Below are 12937 nucleotides of genomic sequence, written 5' to 3'. Positions count from 1 at the left end.
TGTGCGTGTGTGTGTGTGTGTGTGTGTTCATTTGTCACCAGTGAGAGACAAGTTTGTGTTCACAAGCTCCCTAGGTATTTATAGTGACTACTATTTACCCAATGCTAACCTAGGAGCCTGGAAAGAAGCCCTGGGAGGATAGGGTAGCTCTTTTCCTTTCTGTCCAGAATTCTTCCCTTTAAGACATCCACCCCTCTGAACACAGGAGTGGACACAGAGCCCACGGTGAGCCAATGTGACTGGCCCTAGCCACAGTGACTGGCCCAGGAAGGGCCATGGGACATAAGCCCAACCAATCGGGAGGCTTCTCCAGGATGCTTCTGTAGAAGCTGAAGAAGAGTCTTGCCTTTCTCACGTGTCAGGAGCTGTTTGACTGTGATGTGGAAATGGCCTTACTTGGTTCTCCACCAAGTAAGGAAACGTGAAGGCATAAAGTTCCAGGGAAAACCTTGTGAGCTGCTGAACCCTGATTTGTGTAGGAGTCACAAGCCATTCCTGGGTTCATTCATGCATGAGGCCAGCTCCACCCTTCTTGAGGTTTGGAGCTAGAACTTCATCCTTCACGGTTTGAGTTATTTCACTTTTGTGCTTCTATCCGTTAGAATGAAAAAAGAAACTGACAGAGATTTATGGAAAAACAAGGCATGTGTGCTGCCCTCAGAGAATTCAGGATTCATATGGAAAGATAGGGACAATTACAGAAGAAAATACAAGTTAAAATATACTTAAGCATCACGTTGTACTTACTTCACATATATCTGTACAGTGAATAATTCTGTCAAGCGTATGAAGAATGTGCTAGAGTGCACAGCTGAATGGTTTAGAACAATGCCCATTATTCAGTTCCCCTTGGGACTCAGAAGTTTCTGGCCCTTGTTTTGAATGATTTCACTTTCTGAAAGATAGTGGAGTAGAGTGGAAAGCACATAGACTACAGAGCCAGATGTAGGAAAAAATCTGGGCTTGCCGCTCCCAGGTACCTGATTATGTCAGTTTGGATGTCTTCATCTGGAAATACCACCCTGACTCAAAATGCCTGAAAAAATATAGAAATTTATTTTCTAATCTGACAAGTCCAGGGGTGGGGTAAATTTGAGGTTAGTTAACTCAGAGGCTTACTCGTGTCATCACAAACCCTGGTTCTTCAGCTTCTCCACTTTGCTATTTCAGGTCACAAGATGACTGTATTTATTCCAGGCATCATATCCAGGAAACACCAAATCCAGAGATTCTGCCTTTTTCAATGTCCCCTTAGGAATTCTAAATCTTTTTCAGGATATCCAACCCCCAGCATTAGTTAGAACTGAGTCACATGGCAACCCCCAAATTAATCACTTACAAAGGGAACAACTTTACCCCGATTGTCTTAAATTCATCAGGACTTACACTTGGAATGTGGGCTAAGAATGCCTTCCTTTTAAAGCATGTAAGGGTTAGGGGTAAGGGGATGTGCTATATACTCAGCACAATTGAGGCTCTACCAGCAAGGAAGAAGGGGAGATGGAAGGTAAGCTGGCAACTAGTAATGTCTGATGGAGTGACACAGGTTTCCTACAAAGCGTCTCTGAGCCTTGGTTTTTCTCACCTATCGAACAGGAGTCAAAATATCTATCATATAGGTTTGTGAGGAATAAATGGAATAGTAACTTGCTTAGCATATAGTAAGTGTTCAACAAGTATTTATTCACTTTCCCCTTTCCCTTCTCGTTCAGAAACATGTGTTCAACCACATTTTTTTTGAACATTTACTATGCACCTGGCCCTGTACCAGGTATCAGGGACATGGTGGTGAATTAGAAAAACACAATCCCTAATGTGTTTACATTCTGCAGGAGAGACAAATAATACACGATAATTGGCATCGAAAGTAACTGTGATCATGGTAGTGCTGAAAGGAAGTAAAGGGAGATGTCATATTCAAGGAATCTTTTGATCCTCTGTTTTCAATTTAGGGAGAAAAAAATGACGATAGTATCTCATTTCTCCTGATCATCAACTATAAAGAGAAATATTGACCATACACTGATCTTTGCTCCTTTAGTATCAGTTGATTTTCCTAAAGTGAAAGATTATTCCAGTTGTGCTTCCTTTCCTATCTTAATTCTGCAGTGGTAACCTAATTCTTGTACACTTCCATCACAAAGAAGATTCTTTTTAATCTCTCTGTTTACCTAAGGTCGAAAGAATAAAAATTATTTCCTCAACAGAAGCTCAACCAATGGTAACAGCCACAGTTGCAGCACAAGGCGTAGGCATAGCTTTAAACTTTTTTTTTTTTAATTGGGGCAGGACAGTAAACCTAAATGTCTTTAGAAAATTTTATAATTTTTGCACTGTCACAAATAGAAGCACTACCTCACATTCACAAATTACGTAATTCAGAGTTTCCTCAACTTGGCTGTGTATCACAATACCATAGGGAACTTGTTAAAAATATAGATACCATCAATCCTCATTATTCGTGGATTCTGTATTTGCAAATTCACATACTCACTAAAATGTATTCGTGACCCCAAAAGCATTACTTGTGGCACTTTTACGATCACTCATCAACATGTACAGAGAGGCAAAAAATCTCAGTCATCCAACATGCACATTCCTAGCTGAGGTGGAAAAAAGGCGAGGCTCTGTTTTCTCCTTTCACCTTTAACACTGTAAACGAGTGTCCTTTTTGCGGTCTAATAGTGCCATGCTTTTTGCATTTTTGTGCGTTTTTCTTCGCCACCACTTCTGCACACCCCCAGCCCAGGCCATCCCCCCAGCAGTGCTGAAGTGCTATCTAATGTCCCTGAGGTGCCAGAAGGCCGGGATGTGCCTTACAGAGAAAACAAGTTAGAGAAGCTTGGTTCAGGCACAAGTTAACAGTGCTGTTGGCCGCGAGTCCAGTGTTAATGAATCAACATCCAGGAAAGGAAGAGAAAATTTGCCGATCTCTGGGCGAGGCCACTCGGGAAAGTGCTAAAGTAACACCTGTAGTGCATGATGAAGCTATGGAAAAGATGGGAAAGCAGCTAAATTTGGGGATTCATGAGACGATGACAGATTTTTTTTTTAAAAGCAGAGTGGGTAGCATTATTCTGAGTGTGAAAGCCAAAGAAGTTTGTGGTCACGTTATCCAGAGTCAAGAAATGCTAAGCCCTGTATAAAATAAATCGGCTACGAGGATATATTGTACAACACAGGAAATGTAGCCAATATTTTATAATTACTATAAATAGAGTATAATCTTTAAATAACGTGAATCACTAAGCTGTATACCTGAAGCTTATATAATAGACTCTACCTCAATTTTTTTAAAAAGATAACTTTTTTTTCCCAGGTCATTAGGCTCTGGTTGTCAACTACTTGATCTACCTCCACACAAGGGTTGCTTTTACCTCCCATGATTGGCTAGAAAGGTAGTAGCTTGGATGACTCTTTTTTTAAACACTGGGTGATTACTAAGAGAAATCACATCTACCTATTGAGACACACTACATCCATCTACCCATCTTCTCATCCATCAGATTTAAGCATCACATGGGCAGAAACCATGAACATTTGGTCCACCAGAGTGAATCTAATACCTTAGTCAGTGATTTTTCACATACAAGACACTCTTCCCAGGCACTGTGATGGGAACTGAATTCTTCCTATAAATCAGTGGTTCTCAAGCAACAGCGATTTTGCCTCCCGGGGGACATTTGGCAATACCTAGAGCCATCTTTGGTTGTCACAACCAGGGAGGGGGACTGCTACTGGCATCTAGTGCATAGGGGCCAGGGATGCTGCTAAACGTCCTACAATGCACAGAACAGACTCCACCCCCATAACAAAGAATTATCTGGCCCAAAATGTCAATCATGCCCAGGTTGAGGCAAACCTGCTTACATGGATGGATATAACAATCACAGTAGGCAATCTCTCACCCTCAGACGCTGCACTCCTGCCATATTCCACTGTTGAAATGACACAGCAGTACCGAATCATGTCACCCCCCCCGACACACAGTCGGCCTACCATGCAGGAGGTGTGTGGAAAGATCCCTGGGGAAGGCTTTTCTCTCTCCTGTCCCACTGGTTTGTTGTTACTCATCCTGAGCCAAGAAAGCATGTATTTTTTTCTCCCCAAGTTTTTAGACACCTATTTTTCCTATTTGCATTACCCATCCCTATTTCCTTCTTTGCATCTCATACAAAGTACAGTCCAGCTTCATAGGAAACAGGTGTACCCTGACCCCCTTTGTGAATTTCTATAAAGGGCTTGGGAAAAAATGCATCCCAGGGCCCATGAACATGCACTGTGCCCTCCGCCTCCCTTCCTTTTCTCTGGGGAACGAAGGGAACCTTGACCTGCCCAAGACCCAAACTCTGTGACAGCACACGCAGGATTGGTTGGACCTGCTCTCCAGTTACCTCAGTCACGTGCTCAGCCAGTGAGCAAAGAACACCAGATTCCTAAAAATCGTATTTCCTGAACAAATATTTGTGGGCAGGGACAAAATGACAGAATACTTGAATTCAGGTGCAGCATTTCATTTTCAGTAAGGTTTCATTTCACAGTGAATATAAAGACAAGCCAAATTAAACCAAAGGTTAGATGTTGTGAGTAAATCTATTTTTTTCCCCTTCTACTGTTATGGTTTCTATTTGAGAGGAAAAAATATATCTAAAAGAAGATTTTTTTCCCTTAAGAGATGTTATTCAAGATTAAGCAAATTAGAGACTTCCCCGGTGGTCCAGTGGTTAAGACCCCACACTCCCAATGCAGGGAGCACGGTTTCAATCCCTGGTTGGGGAACTAAGATCTCACAAGCTGCACGGTACGGCCAAAAAAAAAAAAAAAATTAAGCAAAGTAACTGTCTTTGTTCATTTACCACATATTTAGTGAGAACCAGCTGTATGTCACACTCTGCACTAGGCCTGGAAATACAAAAATGAAGGTACACTGTCCCTGCCCCCAAGAAGCAATATCAGCTACTAATTTAACATTTTAACATGCATTTTTATGTTAAAAAATGCAGTCACAGACCGAGAGAAAATATTTGCAATAGACACAACTGATAAAGGACTGTCATCCCAAATATACCAAGAACTCTTAAAAGTCAACTATAAGGAAATCAACAATCCGATTTTTTAAATGTGCAAAAGACCTGAACAGACACCTCACCAAAGAAGATATACAGATGGCAAATGAGCGTGTGAAAAGGTGCTCCACATCATATATCATTATGGAATTGCAAATTTAAAACAATGAAAAATTACTACATACCTGTAAGAACGGCCAAAATCCAGACCACTGATAACACCAAATGCTGGTGAGGATGTGGAGCAACAGGAACTCTCAGTCATTGCTGGTGGGAGTGCAAAAATGGTACAGCCACTTCAGAAAACAGTTTGGAGGTTTCTTGCAAAACTAAACATAGTCTTACCATACAATCCAGCGATCACGCTCCTTGGTGTTTACCCAAAGGAACTGAAAACTTATGTCCACAGAAAACCTGAACACTGATGTTTATAGCAGTTTTATTCAGAATTAACCAAAACTTGGAAGCAACCAAGACATCCTTCAGTAGGCGAATGGATAAATCAACTGTGGTACACCAGACAATGGAATATGATTCAATGCTAAAAAGAAAAGTTTATCAAGCTATAAAAAGACATGGAGGAAACTTAAATGCATATAACTAAATGAAAGAAACCAATCTGAAAAGGCTATATCCTGTACGATTCTAACTATAGGATGTTCCGGAAAAGGCAAAACTATGGAGACAGTAAAAAGATTAGTGGTTGCTAGGGATGGAGGGGAGGAATGAATAGGCAGAGCACAGAGGACTTTTAGAGCAGTGAAACCATTCTGCATGATACTGAAATGGTGGATACATGTCATTATACACTTGTCAAAACCCAAAGAATGTACAACACTGAGAGGGAACCCAAATACAAACTATGGATTTGGGGTGATGGTGATGTATCAATGCAGGTTCATTTGTTATAACAAATGAACCACTCTGGTTCGGGAAGTTGATAGTGGGGAAGGATGGGGGCAGGGGGCGGGGGCGGGAGATAAAGGGAAACTCTGTCCTTTCCACTCAGTTTTGCTGTGAACCTAAAATTGCTCTAAAAAATAAAGTCAATTTTTTTAAATATACAAAACTACACATACAGGTATATGAGTGAGTTCAATAGTTCATTTTAGATGGTGGCGATAAACTCTGTACAGGGTAATATGGAAGCCAGAGATCACAGTGATCATGTATATAAGCCAGAAGGAAAACAGTGATGGTCAGGAAGGACCTTATCATAGGGGAGATGATGCCTGAGTTGAGTGTTAAGAGGTGAGGACGTTCTGGTCTGAAAGTCTGGAGAAATGTGTTCTAGGAGAGTGTACAGTGTGAAAGAGGACCTTTTCTGATGTAACTGCTTTCAAAAACCCAGCTCGATCTCTCTCAAGCAATAAAAGTCAGAATCTACTGGATCCTATGAGTGAACAAGCCTGGGCTCAGGTTGCTCCAGGGCTCAAAGGGCAGCCCTACGACAAAATGTGCAACTCTCCCTTCCTCCACTTGCTTTCTCAACATTGGTGAACCCTCTTGCTTCCTGTAAGATGGATGTAGAAACCCCAGCACCCTCTTACTCTCAGTCCATTGTAAGTGTGGACAAAGCACACGGGCTGGAAGTGAGAGAAGAGATGGTTCCTTCAGACCACTGTTTAGTAGATGCTTACTGAGATGACACCAGGGGCAAAGACCCCAGATGAGTCCTATTCAAGGAGACATGAAATAGCATCATGTGTTCAGAAAACCACATGTGGTCCAAATGGATAGAGCATCATGTGCAAAACAGAAGGTATGGAGAGGTGGGCAGAGGCCAGATCAGGGAGGGCCTCAGGCGTCATTTGAAGAAATCAGGATTTTATCTTTTAGGCAACAGGGAGTCATTGAAAGGGCTATGCAAGGGTGTGAAATTAGCAAATTTTCATTTCTGATACATCACTCTGACAGTGCCTCCACTAGCAGAGTGTGTGACTTGGCCAAGTAACTTGACCTCTCTGAACTGCTCTATTCCTACATTAGTAGAATGTGAACAATAGTTGTACACGCCATAAGATTACGGTGAGGATTAAACGTGCTAATATTTGTAAAATGCTCAGGACAGCGCTTGGCACATAGAGTTAAGTATTTGCTGCTACTGTTATTGCTGTTGTTGTCGTTGCTGTTATCAGAAGAGTGAGAGACCCGAGGGAAGGAAGTGAGAAGCAAATTCATCTGAACCCACATGGTCTTCATCAACACCACTTTACTATTTCAGAAAACTCTTGCCCTGGAAGGTAAAAGTTGCAAATAACTTCATTTTTCACTCCAGGAACATTGTCTAAGGCCCAAGAATGTTGCAATAAATAAAAAGCATCGAATGTCAGTTTATACCCCAGGACTGTTTGAACCCTTTGCCTCAAAATCCTCACCTTTGCTGTTTCCTCCAATCCTACACCATTTTATACTGTCATTATCCAAGATCCCACACTATCAGACCCAACTTAAGCAGGATTCAAAACCTCAGAAATAGCCCGACTTGGCCCTCCTCCCTCTGAGATGCTATCAGGAGCCTGGAGATGGAGCTCTCCATCACTGCCGTCAGCAGGAGACTCTGCTCTGTCTTATGACCAGATTGTTTTGGTGACATTTTCAGGAAGCCAGCCTGTGGCTTGGCAAGTGGCAATGCTCCAAGTGAGACAGGAGGGACTAAACAGGGCTTGATGACAAGAGAGGAGGGTATGAGTAGAAGCACCGTTAAGAAGAGAGACCTTAGGGACTGGCTGTGGGGAGAGAGGACACTCCAGCATGAACACTAGAGTAACCGGGTAGGACATGGAAGGGTTATCCAAAGTAGAACCTGCAAAGTTAGGTGGGTGTGATTTGCTACATGAGCTGACATATCATAACTGGAACCAGCTTTGTCTGCCTTATTCTGATTTCTATCCATCCACAAGCCCTGCCTACAAAGAGCCCCTCAGAAGTGGGAAGGCCTGGATGCAGTCTGGGTGAGGCTTTTCAGGTTCCATAAGTGGATACCTTCTCCAAGCCTTGCTTGATTATAATTCTCTCCTTAGTGAGGAACTCCACCTGTATGCGGCTGGGCCTACTTGTGGGCCCCCTGTTCTTTCTTGTGCTTGCCTACAGGTCAATTTCTGAATTGCTAGTGCCCAGAAAGCATAAAATCCACTGTCAAAAGCACTGATGTAGATTTTCCTGAAGATCTGGGGAGAAAGACAAAGGCAGGGAGACCAACTCCTCCTGGCGTTGGCACTCGAGGTCCAGCGTCCCAGGAACCTCCTCTTCAGGGCTGGGCAGATCGGGATGGTGGGTCACCTGACATCAAGGAGAAGGTTAAGACTCCCTTCGCAATCTCCCCTTGCCCTCAAATTCTCCTCCATAGACTGCAGGCCCACCCACCGCCCTGCCCCAAACAGTCCTTTCTGGTCTTTCCAGCTGGTATCTCCTCCCCTCACATTCCTTAGCAAAACCCATCCATTTGCATAATTCCCTCAGCAACACAAAAAGCAAGCAAATAGGGCTCAGCCAAAGAAAAATTACCTCACATTTCCAGGGCCACCCTTCTTTGTATGTGTGAAAGTATATTTATTACATTACTTAGAGAAACAATGCTTGACTACAGGAAAGTAGTACTCAAAGGGAGACTTGTCCCTGGAAATTGGAAGTTGGCACTTGTCATATATTTTATGCCCAAACATTTCCCTGTCAAACCTCCCATGCTTTCAAGTATTTTAAGACTGATGGCACTTGTTGAAACCATTCCCCTTTGTGGCTTCCAGACTCCTCTCTCCTGCACTTAAGACTATTATGGCTAAGGATTTCTGGCCCATCTCTCCTTTTCAGTGGCCCTCATCAAATTGATGTTCACCACACTTCCAGGTTTTTATCTCCTCTCCCTCCACACACTCTTTTGGGGAAGATTTCAGCAAGACGCAAGGGTTCGTTCTTTTTGTTTCCACCCTTTTATTTCTCAATACATTTGCTTATTTTAAAAAAAGTGCTACACTCAGAGCAGAGCAGGGTCTGGGGAAAGAGATGGGATGGTTGAAATGGTAGAAAGGAGGTGAACAGATGAGAAGAAAACTTGTCTTTTATTTAAGATGTGCCATTTGTTACAGATTCACGTACTTCTTTGCCCCCTTTGTAAATTGGGCCAATAGTAGTCTCTGCTCCTAAGGTTGTTTTGAAGTGAGAGGTGATAAGTGCAAAGTGCTTAGAACATGCAGAAAGGAAACACTCAACAAATATTAGCTGTTGTCATTATTCCCTCAATGAGCTTTAAGGAACATATTTGGAGGGGCATTTTTCTTTGGAAAGAGAGGTAGGGAAAGCTTTCCGGAGAGAAAACATGTCTCCTTTGAATTAAGTTAAACGAAGGAACTCTGATTGGGCCAAGAATAGTTTACTAATAAGTCTGACAAAGAAAGTAAATTATAAATATCCTGTAAGTAATGTTTAAACTAATGATTAGCTCTGTAGAAGTAAATCCTTTCAAAAAATTTATTTTTTTAAAGAAAGCATTGGTTTCACAACTTCCCTGGTGGCGCAGTGGTTAAGACTCCGCAGTCCAATGCAGGGGGGTGCCTGGGTTCAATCTCTGGTCAGGGAACTAGATCCCACATGCGTGCCACAACTAAGAGGTCACATGCCTCAACTAAGACCCGGCGCAACCAAATAAATAAATAGATAAATATTTTTAAAAAAGAAAGCACTGGTTTCTGTTTCTTAGCTAATCTTGAAGGTAGTGAAGCCTTCACATGGAATGCATAAAACTCTGGAGTTAAACAAGATCCTCCTCCTGTACCAAGATTGCTCATCCAAGTGACTCCGCACTACCCATCTGAATAGCTTCCTGTCCTCTTGCTGAAGAAGAACATCTGCTTTGTATTGGCAAGCAGCTGAAAGAACCAGACCATCCTCACCTAGTTAGCAATTAACACTTATCTGGGATCAGAAAAGGAAGTTCCATCTGTAGATTCTAAGGAGCTAAAAGCCAAATAGCTGTCAATCTGAGCACCCTAGGATCCTGAAGCCAGGTTGACAGTGCCCTTTAGGATTGGTTCAGTGATTCTTCTGGCTAGTGCTGCAAAAAGTTCTCTCCAGCCATGGTATACAACTAGAGTATCTTAGAGGGTTACCCAGAGTATAAGGCCTCGGGACACGCTGCAAAGCACCAAAGCTTAAATCTAAAAACATTTCTGTGGGTAAAAGAGGAGTGCTCCAGGAAAGCAGGGCTCCTTCCCGCTACAACCCACCAAGTGAAGACTAGGGGTAAGGAGTCTCAGTAATACTCCCTGAGGCAAACCATATGTGGAAAACGCTCCAAATAAATATTTGGCAAGCAGCATTTTTTTTGTTGTTGTTGGTACGCGGGCCTCTCACCGTTGTGGCCTCTCCCGTTGCGGAGCGCACAGGCTCCGGACGCGCAGGCTCAGCGGCCATGGCTCACGGGCACAGCCGCTCCGCGGCATGTGGGATCCTCCCGGACCAGGGCACGAAGCCGTGTCCCCTGCATCGGCAGGCGGACTCCCAACCACTGCGCCACCAGGGAAGCCCACAAGCAGCAATGTTATAGAGCTGGAAGGAATAGTTCTCAAAATATCAAGATGTGATATTTCAGGGAAATTCTGAATGCTCCTTTCTGTTCAGTATCATTTTTTTAAACATAATTGAGAGCACATTATATATTCTGTTCCAGTCTGTTTACTTCATTTAACCTAGTGATTTTCCATGGCATTAGGCATACTATAGGAATATTCTATAATACCCCATCATATATTTTTTAAAGTACATAATTATTCCTCATTTACTGGAGATTTATGTATTTTTACATTTCACCACAAATAAGAAGCTGACAAACACTGGGTTTAAATGTGGATCCAAATCTCTGATTATTACCCTAGGATATTTTCTAAGAAGTGAATTATTGATCAAAGAATTTGAGTGTTTTTAAAGACTCTACCTGATAGGTTTTAACACTCCTCCCTGCAGTATGAGCATGCATTCCTCAACAGTCATGTTTCAAAAAAAAAAAAACCACCCTAATTTGGTGTGTAAAAATTTTAATTTGGATTCTTTTTATTGAATTTCAATTTTTCATATTAGCCATTTGTATTCTCCTTATTTTACTTTCTGTGAATTATTACATCTTTTGTTCATTTTACTCTTGGCATCTTAATGCTTTTAAAAAATATATTAGTATAAGGGGGTTGAGAGGTAATAGAGAGTAGCCACTAGAGAGTACAGAGTTTCTTTTGGGAGTGATGGAAATCTTCTAAAACTGACTGTGATGTTATACTAAAAACCACTGAATTGTACATTTTAAATGGGTGAATTGTATGGTATATGAATTATATCTCAAAAAGCTGTTTTTAAAAAAATATTAGTATAAATAACTTCCATTTTTCCCTCTTTCAAAATCTGTTGGCAAGTTTTCCAATTCTGATTGCCTTTTGCTCTCTCATATTCAGGAAATACACACTTTTTGTTAAATCTATTATCTGTTCCTTAATGAATCCTCCCATTGCTTTTATTTGGAAAATTCCATCCCATGCAAAGATAGTCACTGACATGTTCTTTCAGTTTATTTTCATTCTTACTCCATTTGGATTTTGCTGCACATTACAAAGCGATAATTTAATGTTCTCCAAACAGGTACTTATTGGAACTTTTACCAACCCCCTTCCTCACTATGTTCTGATAGTCGCTTTGCAATGTTTTATATATACTAGCATCTATTTCTGGGCTATTACTGTTAGCACTCTGAGAGTTCAAATATAAACTTACTCTTAACATTTTTTACCTTTAAAGTATGGCTTCATGGGCTTCCCTGGTGGCGCAGTGGTTGAGAGTCCGCCTGCCGATGCAGGGGACACGGGTTCGTTCCCAGGTCTGGGAGGATCCCACATGCCGAGGAGCAGCTGGGCCTGTGAGCCATGGCCGCTGAGCCTGCGTGTCTGGAGCCTGTGCTCCGCAACGGGAGAGGCCACAACAGTGAGAGGCCCGCGTACCGCCAAAAAAAAAGTATATATATATATATATATATATATATGGCTTCGTATGTAGTATTATATGACTTCATTAATCTCTTTCAAAGCATTCTTCGCTATTCTTGCACATTTTTTCTTTCAGATGAAATTTAGAATAATTTTATCGACCCTTTGAGATTATGACTGGGCTTATATTTGACTGATGGATTGATCTGGGAAGAAGGGAGATATTTAAAACATTTATCAGAGAGGAGCACAATGTTTTGTTTTGTTTTGAATCTACAGAAGTATTTTATTCATACAGGTCCCATACATGTCTTAAGTTTGCCTACACATTTCACAGAGCTTATTGCCATGATGAAAGGTAACCTATCCCCATTATATCGTAAAACAAGTTTTTTGTTTGAATATGGAAAACTAATTTTTGGATGAGTGGCAGTATTTGCTAAAGTCTTATTAATTTCAAGACAAGATTCCTGGGCTTTCAACTTGGGCAATCCCATCATCTGCACTAATGAAAAGTCTTTTCTTTCCCAATAGTTACAACTCGGCCCTAGTTCGGGTTTTATCACACTGAAAAATGGTAAATCCATATTCTGATGACAAGCCCTGAAAACTTTAAGCACATATTAAAAATTAAATCCTTGACAAGCAGGCTTATAAAGGATACATAAAGCTCTCAAGCTTTTGAGAAAGACCTGAGGTTAATCAAGTTTGCCACTTTGTAGAGTCTGTTTCATCGAAAATGCAGCTAAAGAACATCCAGAGGGGTTTACTAGACCAGCTGAGGAGACGGGTGGAGCAGACACTCAATGCTCTGGGGAGGGAGCTTCCCTTTTCCCTCAGGTGTGCCCTCCACATTCATACCACAAGTCATGGATCCTGTATTTGTGGCCATTGCTCTTCTGCAGACAT

At 41.7% G+C, this 12937-nt stretch overlaps 1 protein-coding gene across 1 annotated transcript in view; it reads right to left on the bottom strand.

The window, feature by feature from the left end:
* Positions 1 to 12937, bottom strand: part of GCNT1 (glucosaminyl (N-acetyl) transferase 1) — a 177809-nt gene that overhangs the window by 103892 nt on the left and 60980 nt on the right. Inside the window, exon 3 of the transcript XR_003790656.1 lies at positions 5252 to 5333. The gene's annotated coding sequence lies outside the window, so the exon portion shown is untranslated. The remainder of the gene's footprint in view (positions 1 to 5251; positions 5334 to 12937) is intronic.

Source organism: Monodon monoceros, unplaced genomic scaffold (assembly GCF_005190385.1).
Source record: "Monodon monoceros isolate NGI ecotype Baffin Bay Population unplaced genomic scaffold, NGI_Narwhal_1 Super_Scaffold_5, whole genome shotgun sequence".
Taxonomy (NCBI): Eukaryota; Metazoa; Chordata; class Mammalia; order Artiodactyla; family Monodontidae; genus Monodon; species Monodon monoceros.
The sequence above is the reverse complement of the archived record's forward strand: the minus strand, read 5'-3'. Positions and strand labels throughout refer to the sequence as shown.